This window comes from Triticum aestivum, chromosome 1B (assembly GCF_018294505.1).
Source record: "Triticum aestivum cultivar Chinese Spring chromosome 1B, IWGSC CS RefSeq v2.1, whole genome shotgun sequence".
NCBI classification, from domain to species: Eukaryota; Viridiplantae; Streptophyta; class Magnoliopsida; order Poales; family Poaceae; genus Triticum; species Triticum aestivum.
Genome location: NC_057795.1, coordinates 343,720,554 through 343,728,439, shown reverse-complemented (window position 1 = coordinate 343,728,439; position 7,886 = coordinate 343,720,554).

The window sequence follows — 7,886 nt, the reverse complement described above, 5'->3', positions numbered from 1 at the left end:
CGTATACTTCTGGAACTCCAAACATCCTACCAAATTAGGAAGTCCTAGAAATTCATGTACCAATCCAGAGCAAAAAGAATCAGATCAGGAGCACGTTTCTGTGAATTAACAAAACTAATTTACTGGGTGCAAAAGTTTCTGATTTTCAGCAGGATCAACACAACTATCACCGCAAGCTATCCTAAAGGTAGGGGTGCGCCGGAATCTTCTTTCCGCTGTTCCGCGTTCCATCGCTTCGTCGCATCCATGGCAGACGCTCGCCAAGCTCGCGTCGAGCGCCGGGCTGCTCTCGCCGCCCGCGTCGCCCTGACGGCCCCCGTCGGTGGGCCTTCTTGTCGTTCTCCGTCGCCCGCCGCCAACGCCGCCACCGGCCTTGCGGGGAACGAGCAGCAGGCATCGTTGCTGCATCCCTCGGTGCGGCGGGAAGGCCGCACTACCAGTCCGTCGCTGACTCCAGCTGGTTCGTCATCTCATGCTCGTTACGCCCCCACGGACGCGCAAGCCGCGTTGCTCCTGGCACGTGAGCTCCTGCACTACCGCCCCGTTGACAACCTCTACGAGGAGTGGCTCGCTCGTATCACCGAGCTCGTAAGAGCCGCAGGGGGCTCTCCTGCACCGTCCCTCTCGCTGGCTCGCCCTTCGTCCTGCATGGGCGATGCGGCTCAGCGGGTGCCTTCGCCACCTCCTCCCCAAGAAGGCGCCCAGGCTCCAAGGCGCGTGGCTCCTAGACGAGACCCATCGCGTCCAGCGCCCGCACGACAAGAAAGGAGCTGCCAAGAAATCCCTCGGCCTCAAGAAGGCGCTCGCGTGCTCCCTGCTCTAGCACAGCAAGATCGCATCCCTGCACCAGCATGCCAAGACCCCGCGCTGCCCCTGGCAGCGGCGCGCGGGAACCATCAAGAATAGGCCCCGCGACTGTGAAGGGCTCCAAGTGGCCACCGCAGGCTGCCGCACCTTCACCGCCGAGCTATGCAGTGTTGCCTGGCCAGGAAAGTTCAAGCCAGATCTGCCTCCTCGCTACGACGGCACGGCCGACCCCGCAGAGTTCCTGCAGCTCTATGAGCTGGGCATCGAGGCGGCCAACGGAGACAAAAAGGTCATGGCGAACTGGTTTCCCATGGCGCTCAAGGATGGTGCCCGCACCTGGCTCGTGAACCTGCCTCCCGGCTTGATCTCCTCTTGGGACGAGATGCGCAGTCGTTTCATCGCCAACTTCCAGGGCACTCGCGACCATCCTATGGTCGTGGGTGACCTTCACCACATCAAGCAGCAGCATGGAGAGACCCTGTAGAAGTACATCCAGCGCTTCAACAACGCTCGCCTCAAGATTCCCAAGGTGACTGAGGAGGCCATCATCTCAGCGTTCTCTGATGGCGTCCATGACGTCAAGATGAAGGAGGAGCTTGCGATCGACGAGGATCTGTGCACATCTCTGGAGCTATTCAACCTGGCGACCAAGTGCGCGCGAGCTGAGGAGGGGCGCCTCTCCCTCCTCAAGCTTCCAGCTGCTGACCCAGAAGAGAAGAAAGGCAAGGCCAAGGACGTGAAGCGCAAAGGAGCAGCCGTACTCGTGGCAGAACCAGACATGAAGCGCGGCAGGGACCAGCCAGAGTCGTCCAAGGGTAGCCGATTCTGCGCCTACCACAACCTCTACACCCACAGCACCAACGAATACCGGGAACTCAGAGCCGTTCGAGAAGGACGTACCGGTCGGTGCCCCAAGCGCAACGACCGGGGCTACGACCGAGGAGGAGGAAGAGGTGGAGGACCATGGGACGACCGAGGCCCTCGCCAGGAGTGGCGTGACCGACCTCGCGAGGATCGCTAGCAGGACCAGCCTCGCGAGGGGGCTTGGAGGGATTAGCCTCGTGAGGATCGCCCGCAGGGCAACGCAGGCCTTCCTCCTCTTCCACCACCGCCAAGAAGGAATGATGACCACCACCAGGACGAGGGGGCTGGGGGTTTCCAGGAGCCATGTGCTATCGCTGGCATCCTGGGAGGTGCCCAAGCCCCAGCCTCTCAGCGCATCTTCAAGCAGTTTGCTCGCGAGGTGAATGCAGTCCTCCCCAGGCTTGAGGCCACGCGTTCGCTCAGGTGGTCCACGTGCGCAATCAATTTCAGCTCAGCAGATCAAGTCAAGTGTGCGGCCACAGCCGGCGTCCTCCCAATGCTTTACCAGGACCTTCATCGATGGCGGCGCAGGACTCAATGTTTTGTTCGTCGAGACGTTCAACAACCTTCAAGTGCCATATGATCAACTTCAGCCAACCAAGCCTTTCTCAGGAGTTACAGATGGCTCCACCACTCCAATAGGGCAGGTCCGCCTCCCTATCACTTTCGGACAGCGCAAGAACTACCGCGCCGAGCTTATCGTCTTCGACGTTGCTCACATTCACCTGCCATACAATGCCATCCTCGGGTATCCGGCCTTGGCCAAGTTCATGGCAGTGACCCACCATGGCTACAATGTCCCCAAGATGCCAGGAAGCGGCGGAATCATCACAGTCCCCTGCGGAGAGAAGGATGCGGTGTGCTCTCTAGAGCGCGGCTTTCAAGCTACATCAATCGAGGACCCAGACAGCAGGGGCGAGAACCCTCCTGAGGCGGTTCCCAAGAAGAAGAAGATATCTCCCAGCTCAAGGCCTCAGGAGGTTGGCATCTCCGAGGTGTTGCATTAGGATCCGCGCCCATGCAAGGGACGCCTCCCTCCATCGCATAGGAAGGTGCGCCCGGTGCCCTCCTCGGGCAGGGCTCGGGGGCTCTCTTCTGGAGGGCCTCAGACTTTGCCAAGATCATGAGGGAGGCGCTCAGGCACCACTTGGAGGCGTGCTTTGCGGCACGTTTCCCTCAGGAAGGCACAGGGCAAGGAAGGGCCAACCTTCAGGAGTTCATCACCAAGACCACTCAGGAGCTGCAGGAATCAAGAGTCATACGCGGCGATCGTTGTCTTCCCGGCGTAGCCTCCCATCCAGGCGAGGATGGCGGGTTGCGCGTCTGCATCGACTACCCAGGGCTCAACCGAGCCGCATCTTAGGAGCGCCTCTGGCCTTCGCACGAGGGATGTTCCGAGGGTCCGCCGCACAGCTACGTTCGCATGCCTTTCGGCCTGCTGAACATGGCTGCCACTCACCAGCGCCATCTGCAGAGCATTCAGGCAGCTCAGGAGGCCAGGCACCACGCGGTCCTGGCGGAGATGGAGATGGTCCTCGAGGAACCGCCTGGACCCCCAGAGCCTCCCGAGGCTCAGGGCTCCGGTGGCTCGTGAGGGTCAGTCTCTTCACCGCGCACCTTCAGCTACTCCAACACCCCCTCTACAATGGTATCAGGTGACATCTTTCAAGTTCATTTCAGCTGGGAGCGCCCTCAGGGCTGCATCATTCCTAGGTCGCATGGGTCTGTCCCTGCGGCATGTATCCCTTTTGCTTATGTTTATAGTTTACCTTGCTGGGGCTCCCCTCGGGCTGCATCATCCCCAAGCCGCTCGGTCCTGACCCAGTGGCGTGTATCCCTCCTGCTTTTCTCTAAGCTGATTTGCCTCTCATGCTTAACCTGCCTATGATTATCATCTACCGCCTACCACGGGCATTCTCTCCCTCATGCAAATCGCTTGCACGTTAAAAGGGGGGCGCGTGACCATCACGACTTATGAGCTCTTACTGGCTCTCTAGCCCTCACCCCCTGGCCTTGTCCACGGAATCGCGACCTGGCATACCAGCGGCGGCTGAGCTCGCTGGAGGGCCGGGACCTAAGGACGTAGAGCATTTGTATCTAACCAAGTTCAAGACCCTCGCGATGGGCCAAGCCTCGTAGGGCGAACGACACAAGGCCTCCTCAGGGGAGGCCTCACCAGGCAGGCTCACGAGGAGGCGGAGAGATCAAGGCAAGGGATACCTTGCGAGGTTCTCGTGACGCAAGCCATGAAGATCAAGACCAGGCGGGAGCCAGACGGGCGCCAACCTATGCAGTGTCCTCGTTTCCTCTTTGGTGCAAAGGGGGCAAGCGTAGGCATGGAGTACCGAGGCATCATGCAAAGGTTTTTCCATATCGGTGCAACGAGACCAAGACCAGCAGAGCGGCAGGACGGAGGTCACCATGGAGCCCAAGACGGCGTCATCGCCAGTGCCTTTGGCAGTCGAAGACCACCTTTATTTAGGATAGCTTGAACTAGTTGTCCCCTTTCAAAATGGTCGTTGTTGGCTCCCTTCCCGCTCAATATTTGGGAAGAAGACTAGGGCCTCTATAAATAGAGATAGCCACCACAGTAGGAGGGATGGAATGCTTCCCAAGTAGAATACAACCACCACAAGAAGACCCCTCGCGAGGCTGTTCTTCCTCTTTACTGTTCATCATCAGCCCCAGAGGCAATCCACCACACCACACATAGGAGTAGGGTATTACACCACAACGGTGGCCCGAACCTATATAAATCTCATGTCCCTTGTGTTGTTCATCGTGCTAGCTAGAATCGCGGCGATGTTTTGGGGGGTGAATCGGTAGGGAGAAGATCTTCATGCGCACCCCAGAGTTCGAATCTTAAGGGTTTTGCCGGAACCCGATATCCGACAACCTGGTAACACTCTTGAAGGTCATGGCCTTCGGTCTGGTGAATCTTGCAGTACGGGCCGTCACCTTTCCCAACTTTCTCTGCGGCAGCGGCTTCCCAGCAAGCATGCACGCGGCAGCTTCCTTGCCGGGGGCCTCAGCCTTGGCTTTCTTGCAGGTACTAGGTGAAAGCACAAGTGCTCCCTAGGTGGTTTTGGTAATTAATGTCAACATATCTCTTGTTGGGCTAACACTTTTATCTAGTATGTTTCAGATAAGTTCAACAATGGAGTGGCATGGACTAAAGGATGTGGGAACTCCTTCAAGATGCTAAGGACAAAGGATTGGCTCAAGCTTCAAGCTCAAGACTCTTCATTTTACATTTTAGTGATCCAAGATCACATTGAGTCTATAGGAAAGCCAATACTATCAAGGAGGGATGAGGTTTTGCTTAATGAGCCTCTTTCTTCATGTGCTTAGTGATATGCTCCAAAACCCTCAGCTACTTTCCCACTTCCACAAATGACCTAAACCTAAATCCAAAACCGGTCACACCGGTTCTTCCTATCCGGCGCCACCGATTTCATAAGTCATATCCACTGCCACAAACCCTAAGCAAATCGGTTCTACCGATAGGGATCTCGGTCTCACCGAGATGGGATTGTAATCTCTCTGTGTATGTCCATTACCAAAGTCGGTCTCACCGAGTTTGAGCAATCGGCACTACCGAGATTGCAATGCAAACTTCCTGGTTAACTCTTTAACAAAATCGGTCCTACCGAGTTTGTGTAATCGGTCCAACCGAGTTTGCCTGACCAACTCTCTGGAAAGCTTATTACCAAAATCGGTCTCACCGATGTGTAATCGGTCTTACCGAGATTATGTTATGCCCTAACCCTAACTGAATCGGTCTCACCGAGTTGCATTTCGGTCCCACCAAAAACCCTAATGGTCACATTATTTGCTAAATCGGTCTGACCGAGTTTAATGATTCGGTCCCACCGAGTTTGGTAGATTGTGTGTAACGGTTAGATTTTGTGTGGAGGCTATATATACCCCTCCACCTCCTCTTCATTCATGGAGAGAGCCATCAGACTGAACCTACACTTCCAGCATACATTTTCTGAGAGAGAACTACCTACTCATGTGTTGAGGCCAAGATATTCCATTCCTACCATATGAATCTTGATCTCTAGCCTTCCCCAAGTTGCTTTCCACTCAAATCTTCTTTCCACCAGATCCAAAACCTATGAGAGAGAGTTGAGTGTTGGGGAGACTATCATTTGAAGCACAAGAGCAAGGAGTTCATCATCAACGCACCATTTGTTACTTCTTGGAGAGTGGTGTCTCCTAGATTGTCTAGGTGTCACTTGGGAGCCTCTGACAAGATTGTGGAGTTGAACCAAGGAGTTTGTAAGGGCAAGGAGATCGCCTACTTCGTGAAGATCTACCGCTAGTGAGGCAAGTCCTTCGTGGGCGACGGCCATGGTGGGATAGACAAGGTTTCTTCTTTGTGGACCCTTCGTGGGTGGAGCCCTTCGTGGACTCGCGCAACCGTTACCCTTCGTGGGTTGAAGTCTCCATCAACGTGGATGTACGATAGCACCACCTATCGGAACCACGCCAAAAACATCCGTGTCTCCAATTGCGTTTGAGTCCTCCAAACCCTTCCCTTTACTTTCTTGCAAGTTGCATGCTTTACTTTTCGCTGCCCATATACTCTTTGCATGCTTGCTTGATATGTATTGTGAATGTTAAACTTGTGCCTAATCTCCACTTAAACTTAAGGAAACTTAAAAAATGCAACTTTGGTACTTAGTGTCTAATCACCCCCCCCCTCTAGACACCTCTTCTCAAGGTCCTACAAGTGGTATCAGAGCATTGGTCTCCATTGCTTTGGTTTAATCACCATTGGAGGAAGATGGATGAGTCTACTATTGGGAGTCTTGGACATAGAGTGCCTATTCTTGATGGAGAGTATTTTCATGAGTGGAAAAATGAGATGCTTGTTATTTTCAATCAATATCATTTGAACAAGTACATTGCTAGCCCTTGTGCTCCTTATGTTGATCCTATGCATCCTACCCATGATGAGTCAATTGACATGATTAGGAATCTTAGAACTGCTGAACTTATCATTAGAGGATTGCCTAGAAACTTGATTGGATGCTTTCCTACTTTCAAGTGTGCCTACACTATATGGAAATTTCTTGAGGAACGATTTCCAGATTATTCCTTGAAAAATCTTGATGAAATTCTCCATAAATATATTGCTTTGAGTAAGATGAATTCTAGTGATCCTATGTTTGGTTATCGTCTATTTGAGCTTACAAACCTTATGGGTGCCAAAGGAAATGTTGGCATTATTAGTGATATTATTTCCGAAGCTATAAAAATTCATAAGCAAGATCATTGTCAAACCCATTCTAATGAATTACCCTCTCTAGGACTTGATCCACCACATGACGATGTTGAACATGGATACTATGATGAGGATGATGATAGTGACTTCGATCTTGATGATGCAATGAGACACTTTCGTCTTATGGCAAATCTTCGGGGATATATGTCAGGAGGAAAGGAATGGGTTCTTGATAGTGGATGTACCGATCACATGACCGGAGATAAAGACATGTTTCGTGAGCTTGCTGATAATGATAGTCCTCGAAAGTATGTCACCTTCGGTGACAACTCAAAGGGTAAGGTGGTTGGCCTCGGTAAGGTGGCCATATCACATGATAGCTCCATACAAAATGTTATGCTCGTTGAATCTCTTGGGTACAACTTACTTTCAGTATCTAGACTTGCTGATTTCGGTTTCAATGTTCTATTTACTGAAGTAGATTGCCAAGTGTTTCATCGAGACAATCATAAAATGGTCTTTACGGGTGTGCGTAGAGGTGATCTATACATTGTTGATTTCACTAAAAAGGCTCAACCTAAAACTTGCTTCATTGCTAAATCCTCAAAAGGTTGGTTATGGCATAGACGACTAGGTCATGTTGGTATGCGAAACCTTGACAAGCTTATTAAAGGAAATCATATCCTTGGAGTTAACGATGTCATATTTGATAAGGATAGACTTTGCAGTGCTTGTCAAGCAGGTAAACAGGTTGGAGGAAGGCATCCCGTGAAGAACATCATGACCACAAGGAGGCCACTCGAGCTACTTCACATGGATCTTTTCGGTCCCAACTCTTACAAGAGTCTCGGTGGAAATTCTTTTGGTCTAGTTATAGTTGATGATTTTTCAATATTTACATGGGTGTTCTTTCTCGATGATAAATTGCAGGTCCAAAAGATCTTCAAAAACTTCGCTAGGAAGGCCCAAAATCAATTTGAAG